Source organism: Marmota flaviventris, chromosome X, assembly GCF_047511675.1.
Source record: "Marmota flaviventris isolate mMarFla1 chromosome X, mMarFla1.hap1, whole genome shotgun sequence".
NCBI classification, from domain to species: domain Eukaryota; kingdom Metazoa; phylum Chordata; class Mammalia; order Rodentia; family Sciuridae; genus Marmota; species Marmota flaviventris.
In genome coordinates this window covers 131,278,189-131,293,222 of record NC_092518.1, presented here as the reverse complement: position 1 = coordinate 131,293,222, position 15,034 = coordinate 131,278,189, and positions in this window count along the sequence as shown.

The following is a 15,034-nucleotide window of genomic DNA, read 5'->3' as shown; positions in this document are numbered from 1 at the left end:
ACACATGAGAATTATGAAATTCAAATACCATTGTTTATAAATACAATTTATTGGAATTGAGTCACAGTCATTCATTTGTATGGTCCACAACTACAGTGTTCAGTTGTGCCAGGTGGTATGGTAAACAAAACCTAAAATATTTACTATCTGTCCTTTTACAGGAAAAGTTGGTGGACTTCTGCTATATAGAATCATCCAAGAGAGACCATTACCCCTATAATGTAGTAATGGGTGAATACAGAGAACAATTTTCTATGTATATTTCATACACATATGTGCACACACACACACGCGTGTGGTAATGAACCCAGGGATACTTTACCAGCAAGCAACATTCCTAGTCCTTCTTATTTTGAGATGAGGTCTTACTGCATTTCTGAGGCTGGCATCAAGCTTGCAATTCTCCTACCTCAGACTGCCCAATCATTGGGACTACAGTCATGTGCCACCATGCCCGGCCAATTTTACATATTTTTTAAAGACCTAATAATTGAAATATTTACTTAGTATAAGGCATCAAAAGCAACTTAAAACATCACCTTCCTTTGATATAGCACAATAATTATATCAGATTGATGAGATAATCCTGGTTATCTCATGAGGAAAAATACATGAAGTATTGCTAAACCAAAATAAACCATTCAAAATCTGTTAAAACATGGAAGGAACCTGGGAGAAGGAACATGTGCTCCCAATTCCTACAATAGGGCCTCACTTACATTTGGCACTCAAATGGGGGCACCATTTGTAGTTTTGTTTTGCAATTCCATGATTACTAGAGATGTTAAATTTTTTTTCTGATATTTGTTGGCCATTTGCTTCTTTTGAGAAATGTCTGTTTAGTTATTTTGCTCATTTATTGATTGGGGGTTTGGTGCTCAGTTTTTGAGTTCTTTATATATCTGGGTATCAAACCTCTACAGAGGAGTAGCTGGCAAAGATTGTCTCCCATTATGTAAGCTCTCTCTTCATGCTCTTAATCATTTCCTTTGCTGTGCAGAAGCTAGGCAAATGCTCTACCACTGAGCTACAACCCCAGTCCTGATTTTTTATTTTATTTCTTGAGTTTTAGGGGTCTTGTTAAGGAGGTTATTGCCTGCACCAATATGTTGAAGTATTGACTGTATGTTTGCTTCTAGAAGTTTATGGTATAATTCCTAAGTCTTTAATACATTTTGATTTAACTTTTGTGCAGGGTAAGATATTAGGGATATAGTTTCATTCTTGTACATATGGATATCAAGTTCCCCAGCACCATTTGTTGAAAAGACTGTCTATTCTCTAACATATATTTTTGGAACCTTTGTCAAGTATCAGATGACAGTATGTATATAGGACTGTCTTCTATTCTGTTTCATTGTTTTTCCTGTCTGTTTTGATGCCAGTACCATGCTGTTTTTGTTACTATATCTCTGTAATATAATTTGAGATCAGGTATTGGGCTGCCTTCAGCCTCACTCTTCTTGCTCAGGATTGCTTTGGCTATTTTGGGTCTCTTATTCTTCCAAATGAATTTAAGAACTGTTTTTTTTTCTAGTTCTGTGAAGAATGTCATTGGTCATGCCTTTTGCTTGGAGACTTAGACACAACAGCAACATGTACTGTGAGCTCACTGAGGTATGGAAATAATTTTAAAATAAACTCAGAAGCTGTAAGAGAAGGAAAGAATTTTGCCAGAACTATGCCCCTTAAACAAAGCCCTGGTTCCTGCTACTGAACCAGGTTACTACAAAGGGAAACCTTAGCAGTACTCCATTATTCCTCCAAGAATCAGAAAATGATTCTCAACTGAAAGAATCCCAGTCTATCACTTTCACTTTGGTTTGGAAAATTGAGAACTAACAATGGAAAGTGACTTGCCCCTATCACTTGGGTCAGTGATAGGATTAGATAATTTATAGTCCCTAAATCTCAGTTTAGTGCTTTCTCCACCATATTATTTTAAATTTGTGTGCTATTAACCTGGTAACATGTAAATTATGCACCTAGAGTGGTCTTGAATCACCCTCTAATTTGCCTTACTGACTCACAAAATCATACTCTCCTGCATTTCCTTTTTGGGTTATGACTGTGAGGTTTAGATGAAATAGGCACACTTGAAACACCACCTGGTACTGTTAGAAACTTATCCTTTACAGTCTGGCATTTTAAAAGTTAATAGATAAGGAAAATTGAAATAAGTTTCACCAAACAATCAACAAACCTTGTGCTAAAAACATGAGAGAGGTAATAACTCTAGTTTCTTTATAATGTAGAATGTGGTGTCTTTTTTTTCTCAAAATACAAACTAGCAAAATATGTAACATTTTTATCTAAGGGAAAACATAAAGGTTCACTGTAGTAAAGAGTCCACTGTCATAATCTCCTGGTCAATGAATTGCATGTGTTAAACAGTCTACAATTTATATGCCACCCCTATTTCATAGATGGAAAAACTGAGGCTAAGGAAAATTTGAGTTTGTTGAAGTTCTCACAGCTCCCCAAGTCTCTTGATTCTTTGCTCTAAAATTTATATCAGGCTATCCCTTCCAGCTTTCTGTTCCAGAAAGTTAAGCTCAGATCTTAAAACTAATGAGAGCATGCGCTAATGCAGCCAGGGAATACGCAGTGTCCATGGATCAGGACTATTTTTACCTAGCTGACTTTCTACACACACTAATAGATCCCTTGGAAAGATAAAATAGGCACTGGAGCCCAGGAAATGGCCCTGTTGTCTGTCCAGCATGGTATGGGATCAGCCCAGATCCCATGGCCCCTAACACACCAAGGGTTTGATACAAGGAGAGGATCCCTTCTTGAAATGTGGCAGGACCTTAGCTGCCAACTGCATCTTGGCCCAAGTACTTTCCATATGGGCTTGTCACCACAGGCTATATCATGGGAAGAGGGACTATGACAAGGGCCCCTGAGGATTGATGTGACAGGGCCACACCCCAAAATATACACATGTGCTCAACAAGGCCCCCGTTTGGAGGAGGTTTGAGCAACTGGTTGACTGAATGAAAGCGTGAGTCCCAACCAGAGCCCAGGAGCTCAGGGAGTAATGTTCATAGAGCAATTTGCATGTCCCACACTGGTGACCTAGAAGTATGGTTTCCAGGAGATCTTCCCAAACTCCAAGTGAACAGGGCAGGGTGGCTCTAATTGGTCCAGGGCGGGACAGGGAAGCTATGCCCACTCAAAGCCCAACATGATAGATGTAGGCCTGACAAGGAACCAGCTGCTGTCTGGGTGCCCCTCCTCCAAGTGGGACTCCAGGGTGAAATCTTGGTTTCTAGCTCCCCATCCCATGGGTGCTGGTATCCCCACCCTGATCTGTACTCCAAATATTTTGTAAATAAATAAATACATAGTTGATGAATGAGTGACTGTGTTGAAAGAAATCTAAGGAGAAACCCAATGCATTAGCAGGATCACAATGCCAAAGAGCTATAGATGCTGTTTTGGATTGTTTTTCCTTCTCTGTTTTTACATTTCCCATGATTGAATTGAGAAAAAAGTTAGAAACAATGGAGAAGGGCAGATATAAGGATACAGTGACCAAAGTTCTGATAGAAACTTTGAGGTTTCATGCTGAGAGCCATTGCCAAGTAGGAATGATGCTTCGCAATTTCTTTGTCAGCCTACTCCATGTTGCTTAGAGGAAGGACTCTCCATGGTGGACCCAGGTCATTTGCAGTGACTTTGCGTGAAAGGTGACCTTGCTCAAGGACCAGGGCGGATCAGGGTTTAGGGTGAATCAGGGTTTAGGGCGAATAGGGATTTAGGGCGTTCTGGGTTTAGGGCAGTTCCAGGTTTAAGGTGATTCCTGCTAGGAATAGGGTGTATCCTGCTGCCTCAGGCGCCTTGAGTTCCCATTGAGTTCTCAAGGGAATTAAGAGAGTATTTGGGATTCAGAGCCCTGTGGAGAGTGTGGATTTTGCCCAGAACGTGTTTGTAGAGTGCCGGTGTGAGTTTGGGAATAAAGAATTGCTGTTTGAATCTACAAGGCTGTGAGTGGCTCGTGATTTTGTGCCCAGCCAGACTGCGGCAGTTTCATAGAAAAGGGGAGCAAAGGCAAAGGTTGAATGCTTCCATGACTGAAGGTTTTGTGTAGTTGCAAGAGTAAATCATCCCAGTCAGGCCGAAATCTGGTTGATCATTATCTTAGGACTGGTTCTGTGACGTTCTAGGAAGGTCACTGCTTGAAGGGGTAACTCAGTACCTATTGTGAGATGATTGCTCCTGATTTTGGGGGGCAATGTTGGCTTCATAATGCGGTAATATCTCCTGTGTATGGGGCAATCTTATCCTGGACTGGTCTGCTCTGCAAGGCTCATAATTGCCTGAAGCTAGTTTTAGTTCTTATCAGAAAGATGGTTATCAGTTGGACCTGTTGTTCTTGGAATCTGAGATAATCTCAGAAGGAAGTAGCTCAGAGAGAAAAAATGTTAAGAGACAAATGGAGATAGTGACAATATATAGGTGGTTAGGTCATTGACTGGGCATTCCTCCAAAGCCACTACATTTTGCAGACTTGACGATTTTGCAATAGGCAAAAGCAGAAGTTAGGCCCAACTCGTAGCAGGGAAATGGGAAATCAGACATTGTCTTCCTTGGTGATTCTGTTGGAGAAAGATGGCCCTCATGTCCTGGAGGAAACATTCTTAATGCCTGAGAATAGCAAGAGGCTTGTTGAGTCATTGAAAAGATTTATATACATTTAAAAAGAACAGAGAAATTCTCAATAAAAAGGAAGGGAGGAGGCACTTATTTTTCAATGTAAAGAATTGAGTCTCTTAATTTGTATTTGCCTTTACAACATAAATATGCTAAAAGCCAAAAAGTATGTTCATGTATGTGTGTGCGCGCGCGCATTTGCACACACACACACACACACACACACACACACACGCACACGTACCATATGTGTCCATTCATGCTATTAGGTCAGGTCCTACCCAATGTAGCTTTCCCCTCCTTATCCCTCCAGTGTGTTCTCCCCTCCCCCAGCCTTGGAAACTGCCCCTTAGTCAGCTTGGATAACTTTGCTGTTGTTTGTGTGCAAATGTGAATTAAATGAATGTTTATGTGCTGTGTACAAAACAAAATATATGTCAGCAAAACGAAACACTGTTTTATTTATTATATATGTCAAATTTGCTTTAAATAATTTCTTTATTATTTTTCTTCTAAAACATGTTCTCAGGATGTCATAGGTATTTGTTTCAGCAAAAATAAAATTCTTCCCATGAAGAACTTGCATAGTAAAAAAGAAAAAAATATTTTCCCATCCTTTCTCTCTATCATCTAATGTAAAATTTTAAATTGTCAGTGAATCTTTTTATTTGTTCTTTATATACATACATTACAGTAGAGTGTACTTTGACATATTATACATACATGGAGTATAACTTATTAGGATCCCATTCTTGAGATTGTACATGATGTGGAGATTCACTGTGGTGTGTGCACGTATGAACATAGGAAAGTTAAGATTCATTCTGCTCTCTTTCCTATTCCCATCTCCCCCACTTCCCTTCATTCCCCTTTGTCTAATCCAATGAGCTTCTATGCTTCCCCTCTCTACCCTCCCTTGTTATATGTTGGCATCCACACATCAGAGAGAACATTCTGCCTCGGGTTTTGGAGATTGGCTTGTTTCACTTAGGATGATATTCTCCAGATCCATCCATTTACTGGGAAATGCCATAATTTAATTATTATTTATGGCTGAGTAATATTCCGTTGTGTATATGCATCACATTTTTTTGTCTATTCATCTGTTGAAGGGCACCTAGGTTAGTTCCATAGCTTAGCTATTGTGAATTGAGCTGCTATAAACACTGAAGTGGCTGCACATGCTGGTCCTCAGTGGTCTTGTGCTGTGTCACCATTGGAAGTCCTGCCATCCCCATTTCTTCCACTTCCCAAGTACCATCTCTTTTACTATCATCTCCTGATTCTTGAAGATACTTTGGTCTTTCAAGTTAGTGCTTTAACTCTTTCAACTCATGCAGCAAGTATTTGCGACACCTTATCTCCCCTACTAGAATGCACACCAGAGAAGAAGAGGACATGGCTGGCAACTTCTTCATTTTTGTAGTGCCCTCAGCACAGGGTCTTGAACTGGTTCAAATGTGCCTTTAGTCAAAGTCGTGGCATTGAGCTGCCTGAGAATCCTGCTAGGCCACATGTCTGGCTCTCATTACCCACTTTCTTTTCCTCTGTTCCCTAAATTACTATAATATTGAAGCCAGAAAAGTGAAAATTTACAAGATGTATTCTCAGAGTGATTTCTCATAAGAGCCCTTGAAGTATAGCTAGTCTAGTATACTTAAAATGGGGAAGGGCTAACCTTTGTGACTCCCCACCTTGACACCCAGTGTCCATGCTCTGAGGACCTCATTCCCTATATAATTTAGGTTTCCTTGAGAGGAACTTTGTCCTGCACCCTCTTGTAGTTGACAGTGTGATACTTTAGGCCTGAAGAAGCCAGACAGAGGAGCCTGCTTCCTGCAGAGGCAAATCCAGGCAGGCCTGTCAACAGGCATTTGTCAACAAAGTCCAATGTTTGCACCACAAAATACGTACTCTTTTGGAAATCTGATTCCAGAAGTTGTGTATATAGACCCCAATTCTAGGTTAGACTGAGATCTGACTGCTGGAAAGTTCTGTGCCAAGATGGCAGCCTTGTCACTATGGCTGTGCTGCCCATCTGCCATCATTATATGTTGAGAGTGGTGCTTCATTTTGATGGCATGTGCTCTATTTGGGCACATGGCTCAGGTACCCCACTTTACATGTGTTTCAGGGATGGACCTAGACAGCAAGCATTCCCTACCTGTCCTTTCAAAACACCTCTGAGTCCCACAAGACAAGTTGGAGCCAATGTTGGTTCTGGCCATGCATTGGATTGCAATTTTGCTACTCTGGAGAATGAAGCAAAAGTATCATAAGCTTGAGGTCAGTCTGTATTTTCAAATGTGCAGCCCCTCAATGATCATTCTTGCATCTCACCTATGTGTCCACAAGGCAGACAAACAGGACTCAGACAGGAAGCAGCTGGGTTGCCATGGGAAGGTAGAGACCTAGAGCTGAAGGTCTGGCACAGAGCAGTCAGAGTACAGAACTTCTGTAGGCTAGTGTCTCAATGGAAGGCAGTTTTGAAGTAGGGCACATCAAACAGGTGGTTAAGATAAGATTAGGAATCAATTGGAGGGTGGAGTAACTCAGATCACACAATTGTGTGTGGGGGGGTGGGGTGCAGATACTGGCAACAGTTTGCTCTGAGGATCTTGTGACTTAATGCATGCAGTGTTCACTTGTAAACTGCATAGTCCTAATGAAAGAGGCAGCTTTGGACCATGGGTGAGAAAGAAACCTGCACTGGGGATGAAAAAGTCTGGATGCAAGTGTGACTCTGTCTGAGATTCCAGTGTCACTTTGTATGAGCCTCCTCACTTTCCCATCTGCCAAGCATCAGAACTAGATGTAGGTGTGACCAGAGAAGCTCTAATGACATTCTATAAAATCACCTTCTAATTTGTAGACATGTGAAGTAGCTGTACAATGGGATCTGTCCCTTGGTGGGCAGTGAGTAGAGCAAAGGGGTCCTCATCTTGGGGTGGAGGAGTAGGGTGGATTATGGTAGATGACTAGTTCCTTCCTCCAAAACTCGGATAGTTCTGTGCTCTCTAAGCCTGTGGTGAGATCAGGCATATTTTTATAGCACCTACTACAGACTTGTGTACACAGTTGGGCTCAGCTGAATGAGTGAATGAATCTTTCTTTCTTCATATAACAGGAAAGGCCTGTAATGGGGTGTTATCCTTGGCCCCTGACACCAGAGTAATGATGGCGTCCCTCAGTAAAACATTTTTGTGTGTAAATATCACTTAAGTCTGCACAGCAGTTGTCAAACAGTGAGGCCCTGACAGAAGCCAGTGCACCAACCTGGAAACATTTTATGGTAATCATTTTCCTACAGAACTCAAAGCTTCAAAAGGAGGGCATTCAAATACTCCCCTAGAATGTTGCAGCTGTAAGGAACTTTCAAGATCACAGAATCTATCCCTTTCATTTCCCAGATGGTGAAGCCAAAGGGGTGAGGAAGGAGGTGCTTTCCAAGGCCTGGCACATAGTAGGAAACTACTAGAGGCTCGCTGCTGCCTGCCTGTCTGTTTAACAGCATGCCAAGCAGGACCATGGCAGAGTGGGGTAAAAAAAGTAGCCACATATGGGTGAGATAGCACCCTCCAGGGTAGCTGGAAGCAAGAGAGTAATATAGCCAGAAACTGAAATGAGGGAAAAGCATCAAAGGAGAGAGGAGCCACGTGGGCAAGAGCACCTGCAGGTTCCTGTGGTGAACAGCAAGAAGCTCACCAGCCCATAGGTCCTCAGGGGTGACATGAAAGCTTAAGAAAAGCTATCTTCCCGGTGGCTGGGGCTGGGGCTCAGTGGTAGAGCGCTTGCCTCCCATGTGTGAGACAACTGGGTTCGATCCTCATAATCACATAAAAGTAAATCAACAAAATAAAGATGTTGCGTCCATATACAACTAAAAATTATTTTTAAAAAAGGAGACATCTTTCCCATGGAGGAGAGGAAACCCTGAGCAGCTCCCACAGGTCACATCCTTCTCTGGCTGACAAACATGGCCCACAAAGCCTGGTCTTTGCCCTGGGGATGTGCTGCCCCAACTTCCTGACTCCTCTATGTTCCCTTCACTTGGAATACATGTCTCACTGGTAGCTTTTGAAATCCTGTCTTCTATGAAACATTTAATGGCCAAGTCCAAAATCCTCACCCCCATGACCCTTTAGTATGGTCCTACTATGTGCCAATTGTCCCCCTTCTTCAGCACTCATGTCCATTGGCTTTGTATGAGAGTTGAATGGTGCTGCTCTGCCTGCTCACTGCCTTCTTTAATATCATTAGTTTATTGTGTTCAGAAAATTTGTTTGTGTGCCATGCATGGTGGCACACACCTGTAATCCCAGCAGCTCTAGAGGCTGAAACAGGAATATTGTGAGTTCAAAACCAGCCTCAGTAACTGTGAGACTCTAAACAACTCAGTGAGAACCTGTCTCTAAAATACAAATATGGCTGGGGATGTGGCTCAGTGGTCAAGTGCCCCTGAGTTCAATCCCTGGTACCAAAAAAAAAAAAAAATTGTTTTGTGAATACTTGTGGCTTTTCTAGTCCCTAGTATTATTTTAGGGGCTCAAAAAGTATTTGTCCCAGAGGAAAGAATGACTGGAGAGGGGCCTGGCTGCTTGGTGGCACCCTTTTCTTAATGCAGCTCACTCACCCATGTTACCTCGGGGAAGGGGGGGAAGGGGAAATAAGCAAGGAAGAAAGAAGGAATGAACAAAGGAAGGGAGGACAAAGTAAGAAAGAAGTAAACAGGAAACACAGAACCTCCATGGGAGGTATGAGGGACTTCATTCCCCAGTTTAGTCTCATATACATTTATTTTATGCCTTAAATGTACAAGGCACTATATTGTTTTCAATTGTATATACTAAGGGTTAAGGGTTAGCCTGGCTTCAAATTGTAATTCTGTCATTCACTAGCTATGTGACCTTGAATAAGTTACTTAATTCTTTCTGCCTCTGTTTCTTTATCTGTAAAATGGGTATCAATAATAGTGTTTTCCTCATAGATTACTGTAAGAAATAACAATTGATTTTTGTGTTTATTCAATTAAGCACATAGTAAGCTGCATATGAGCCTTGATGATCATTTTAGGCACTAGGAATAAAGATTTTGTTTACATCAGTAAGTAAAACTAACCAAAAAAAATTGTCAGTATTGAATTTAAAGCCTAGAGTTAGGAGATGAACAATTAACAATAACAACAACAAACAAAATCTTATTAGGAGGTAGTAAATGATATGAGAAAACACAGAGCAGGTAAGCAGGGCTAGGAATCAAAAGGAGGGATTTTGATTTCAGATGTGATGGTTGGAGGGGTCTAACAGAGAGGAAACTGATGGGGTGACAGCCTGGAGCTGAGATGCTCATCATCTCTTCAACTTGCATCAAGGCACCCGAGGTTGCTCATGAGCATTCTTCTGGGACAGGAGGAGATCCTTAGAGAGAGAACTCTTAGAGATCAGGTGCCTTGAGGATGAAAAGCTATTTGCTCTGGCACAGAGAAGGCGCAGAAGCTGGCGAGGAATCAGGCCCTTTGCCAACACAGCAGGGTAAACATTTGTGGCCAACTCTGGCAGCTGCAGGGCCTCTGCAGAGCAAACACGACCCTTGTGGCTGGCACAGAGGTGATGAGGGGAACCAAACCCCTTCAGGGATTTTAGTTAATGAGGGCCTGCAGTGCGAAGCTTGGTTCCCACCTTTCCACTCAATGGGACCACATCATTTTTTTTTTCCTAAACTGGGCTTCCTCTTACCTGGGAAGGCTGATGGAACTCACTGGGAGTGCCCTGAATTTTTAATGATGCATAAAGTCTAGAAGGTTGTGCTGTGTGGCATTCAGAGTGTTTTCTGAGTTTCGAGGGGATGACTCCAAAAAGAGCCATATATAAGATCAAGATACATTCTGGGGGAATATAAGCTACAAGAGCAAGGTTTATCCTAAATCTGCACCCTCACAAGCTCCAGTTATACAAAAACTATATTCATAATCCCAGCTACTCAAGAGGCTGAGATAGGAAAACCACTAGTTGGAGGCCACCTGTCACCCTTGGAAGGGTGAAATGTGCCATATTTGGTATTAAATTAGTTAGGATCTATGAGTGTTGGGTATGGAAAGATAAGTGAGGGCAAACTCTGACTCAAAATAAAATAAAAAGCCTGGGGATGCAGCTCAGTGGTTGAACACTTCCCTAGCACATGTGAAGCCCTGGGTTCAAACCCCAGTACCACCAAAAAAAAAAAATTAAGAGAAAACTATCCTCAAAAGTCACTTGCCTTTGCCAATCCCAAATTCCTCTTCATTTCTTGACCCATCCCTCCCAACCCCCATCATTCTGGTGCAGTGTTATTTACAGTGACTTGGGTGGTAGCTGTTTCATCTTGGAGTTGCAGCCCTGCAGTGTGATTATAAGTTTCTCAAGACAATGAAAACTTTTGAAGAAATGACAAATTCTAGAAGGACCACTCTGAAATATGTGTTTAACCATTTAGTCAAGTAAACAAGTACCATGCATTGTTCTCAGTGCTTGGGAAACAAATCAGACCAAGGTTCTTCCTCATAAAGCTCATATTTTAGTAGGACAAATGGACAAAGGTCATAATACATGTAAAAGGTGACATCAAGGAGCAATGACTGCAATGAAGAAAAAATAAAGCAGAGTGAGGAGACCAGGAATGATGAGGGCCACTTTGGTTGGAGTGGACAGGGAAGCCTTCTTCTAAGTGATGATATCTGACCCAAACATGAATGAAACTATGGGCCAAGCCATTGTTCCAGGCTAAGGAATTAGCAGAGGAACAGCAAGTGTGAAGGTCCTGAAACAGAAATAGGCTAGTACAGTGCTGTCACTTCACTAAGGTAGAAATTAACATCCAAGAAGGTAACATGTCAGGAAGTGACTGAATAAATGAAAGATCCTGATGACCATGGGTAATCACTGTTAATATGTGTATGTATTTTCTTCCAGATATATGTAAACAATACAAGAAGGTACATGTTTATGTATATGTGTATGAATAAAAAGACCTTGCCTTGTCTGTTCCAGCTGCTATAACAAATGCCATAGACTGAGAGACTTAAGCAACGAAGATTTACTTCTCACAGTTTTGAAGACTGGAAGTCCACCATCAGGGTGCCAGCATGGTGGGGTTCTAGTGAGTCTCTTCCTGGTCACAGACCATTTTCTTCTCATTGTATCCTCACATGGTAGAGAGAAAAATCATTTTCTACTCTAACTTTTTTATAATGTATTTGTCCCATTCAAGAAGCCTGTGCCTATGGCCTCATCACCTCCAAAGGGCTTCATCTCTTGATACCATCATATTGGGGGTAAGGATTTTAACATGTCAATTTGGAAAGAGCACACAAACATTAAGACCATACCATGTATACATATGCTGTTTTGTAAACTGTTTTTTTTTTTCAGTTGTTAACCATATTCAAGGACAATTCCCAGTGTCAATAAACATTGATCTACATTGTCATTTTTCAACTGAATGTTTGTTTGTACTAATAAAAAATTACTTTTGCATGGCATTTGCAGGTAAATGGATGGCATTGGAGACGATAATGCTAAGTGAAGTTAGCCAATCCCCCCCACCCCCCAAAAAAACAAATGCCGAATGTTTTCTCTCATATAAGTAAGCTGACTCATATTGGGGTAGGGAGGGGGAACATGGGAGGAATAGACAAACTCTAGATAGGGCAGAGGGGTTGGAGGGGAAGGGAGGGGGCAAGGGAATAGCAAGGATGGTGGAATGTGATAGACATCATTATCCAAAGTACATGTATGAAGACACAAATTGGTGTCAACATACTTTATATACAACCAGAGATATAAAAAATCGTGCTCTGTATGTATAATAAGAATTGTAATGCATTCTGCTGTCATTTATTTTTTTTAAAAATCAATTAAAATTATCTTAAGGAAAAAAGATTTCTTTTGTGTTTACTGACACGTAATTTGCTTACAGTAAAATTCATCCTTTTATAAATATTTTTGAGATTAAAAATTTAGCCTTTTTAGGTATATAGTTCTATGACCTTTGACAAACTTATATAGTCATGTAATTATCATCACAATCCAAGAGAGTAAATTTTTCTATTATCCCAAATAGTTCCCTCATATTCCTTTGTTGTTAATTGCTGGCTCCCATCCATAGATCACAGGCAACCAATGATCTGATTCCTGTCCCAATAATTTTAATTTGCTCAATATGTCATGTAAATGGAACCATATAGTGTGTATCCTAGCTCAGTCACTTAGGATAACAGTTTTTGAGGTTCGTTCGTATTGTTGTGAATGAGTAGTTTATTATTTTTATGGCTGAATAGCATTCCTTTGTATAGATATACTGTAGTTTGTTTATCCAGTCACTAGTTGAGGGATATTTGGATTGTTTCCAGTTTTTGATCATGAATAAAGCTGTTATAAACATTCAGATATAGATCTTTTGCAGACATGTCTTATTTCTCTTGGGTAAATACCTGGGGTGGTATTGTTACAGTGCATGGTAAACATGTGTTTAGTATTATAAGAAAACCATCAAAGTAGTATCCAATGAGACTGTACAATTTTGCCTTCTCATCAGCAAACTATGAGAATTCTAGTTACTCCACATGGCCATTTATATTTTAAAAATTAGCCATTCTTATGAGTGAGTAGTGCTATGTCATTGTAGTTTTAATTTTATTTGCATTAAGAACTAACGTTTTTTAAATTTTTTATTTGTTCTTTTCAGATGTAATGACTAATGATTTTGATCATCTTTTCATTCCTTTTTATTTCTTTTCTTTCTTTCTTTCTTTTTTTTTTTTTGTACTACGGATTGAACTCAAGTGTGTTTAATCACTGAGCCACTTCTCTAGCCCTATTTTGTATTTTATTTAGAGACAGGGTATCACTGAGTTGCTTAGGGCCTCGCTAAGTTGCTGAGGCTGGCTTTGAACTCAGAGTTTCTAGGATTACAGGCATGCACCACCACACCCAGCTTGATCACCTTTTCATATTCACATTTGCCATCCTGCTCTTGTCTTTGGTAAGGCACCAGTTCAAGCCTTTTGCCTATTTTCTAATTAGACTGTTTGCTTACTGCTGAGCTCTATTAGTTTCCTAGGGCTGCTCTAACAAATCACCACAAATTTACCAGCTTAAAATTACATAAATATTCTCTTATAGTTCTCGGAGCCAGAAGTCAGAATGACTGTCTTTGTGATATCAATCAAATTATAAATCAAGATGTGGGCAGAGCTGGTTCCTTCTGGAAGCTCCAAGGGAGTATTTCAGGGCTTATGGCTGCCTCACCCCAAACTCTGCCTCTCTGGTATCATTGCATTCTTTCTTCTGTAGTTAAATCTCACTGCCTCCCTCCTTTTAGATACTTGTGATGACATTAAGGCCCTGCCTGGATAACTTCCTCATCTCAAACCCTTAATTAAATTGCATCTACAAAACCTCTTCAGAGTATATAAACCAGCATTCACAGGTTCCTGCGGTTAGGACCTGAATAACTTCAGGAGAAATTATCAATCTACAACATTAGAGAGTTCTTCATAGATTTTGGTTACCAATCTTTGATCAGATATGTGCTTTGCAGATATTTTCTTCCTGTCTGGGAATTGTCTTTTCATTTTCTTTACAGCATCTCCTGAAAGTTTATTTTGATGAAATCCAATTCGTATGTTTATAACTTTTTTCTACTCTGTTTTATACTTTGTGTGTCCTATCTAAACAAGCTTTGCATAAGACAAGGTCACAAAGATTTTCTCCTATGTTAAATTCCAGAAATTTTATAGTTTATATTTTAAAGTTAAATGTACAAGCAGTTTTGAGTTAATTTTTGAAAATGGTGTGAGATAGAGGTCTAAGTTCATTACTTTGCACCATCTATTTTTAAAAAGTGTACTTTCTCTATTCTATTGACTTTCCATCTTGTCAAAAACCAGGTGACTATGTTTGTTTATTTCTGTTCTTTGTCATGTTCAACTGATTTATGTGTCAGTCCTTTTGCTAAAACTACCTTGTCTTGTTTACTCTAGCATTATAGTAAGTTTTGAAATTTTATAGTCAAGAGTCTTCCAATTTTGTTCTTCTTTTTAAAAATTGGTATTTCTTTAAAATTTCAATTTGCAATTGGTTTTCGCTAATATATCAAAATATAACTGACTTTTTATATGGCCTTGTATCCTATTCAGGTAGTCTTTTCATAGATTCCTTGGGATTTTTACATACCCAATCATGTCTGTGAATACAGAAAGATTTATTTTTTCCATTCCTACCTGAAAGCACTATATCTCTTCCTTGCTTATTGCATTATGACCCTCAGTATGATGTTGAATAGGTGTGGACATCCTTCTTTTGCACCTAATCTTGAGTAGGGGAGCATTCAGTCTGTT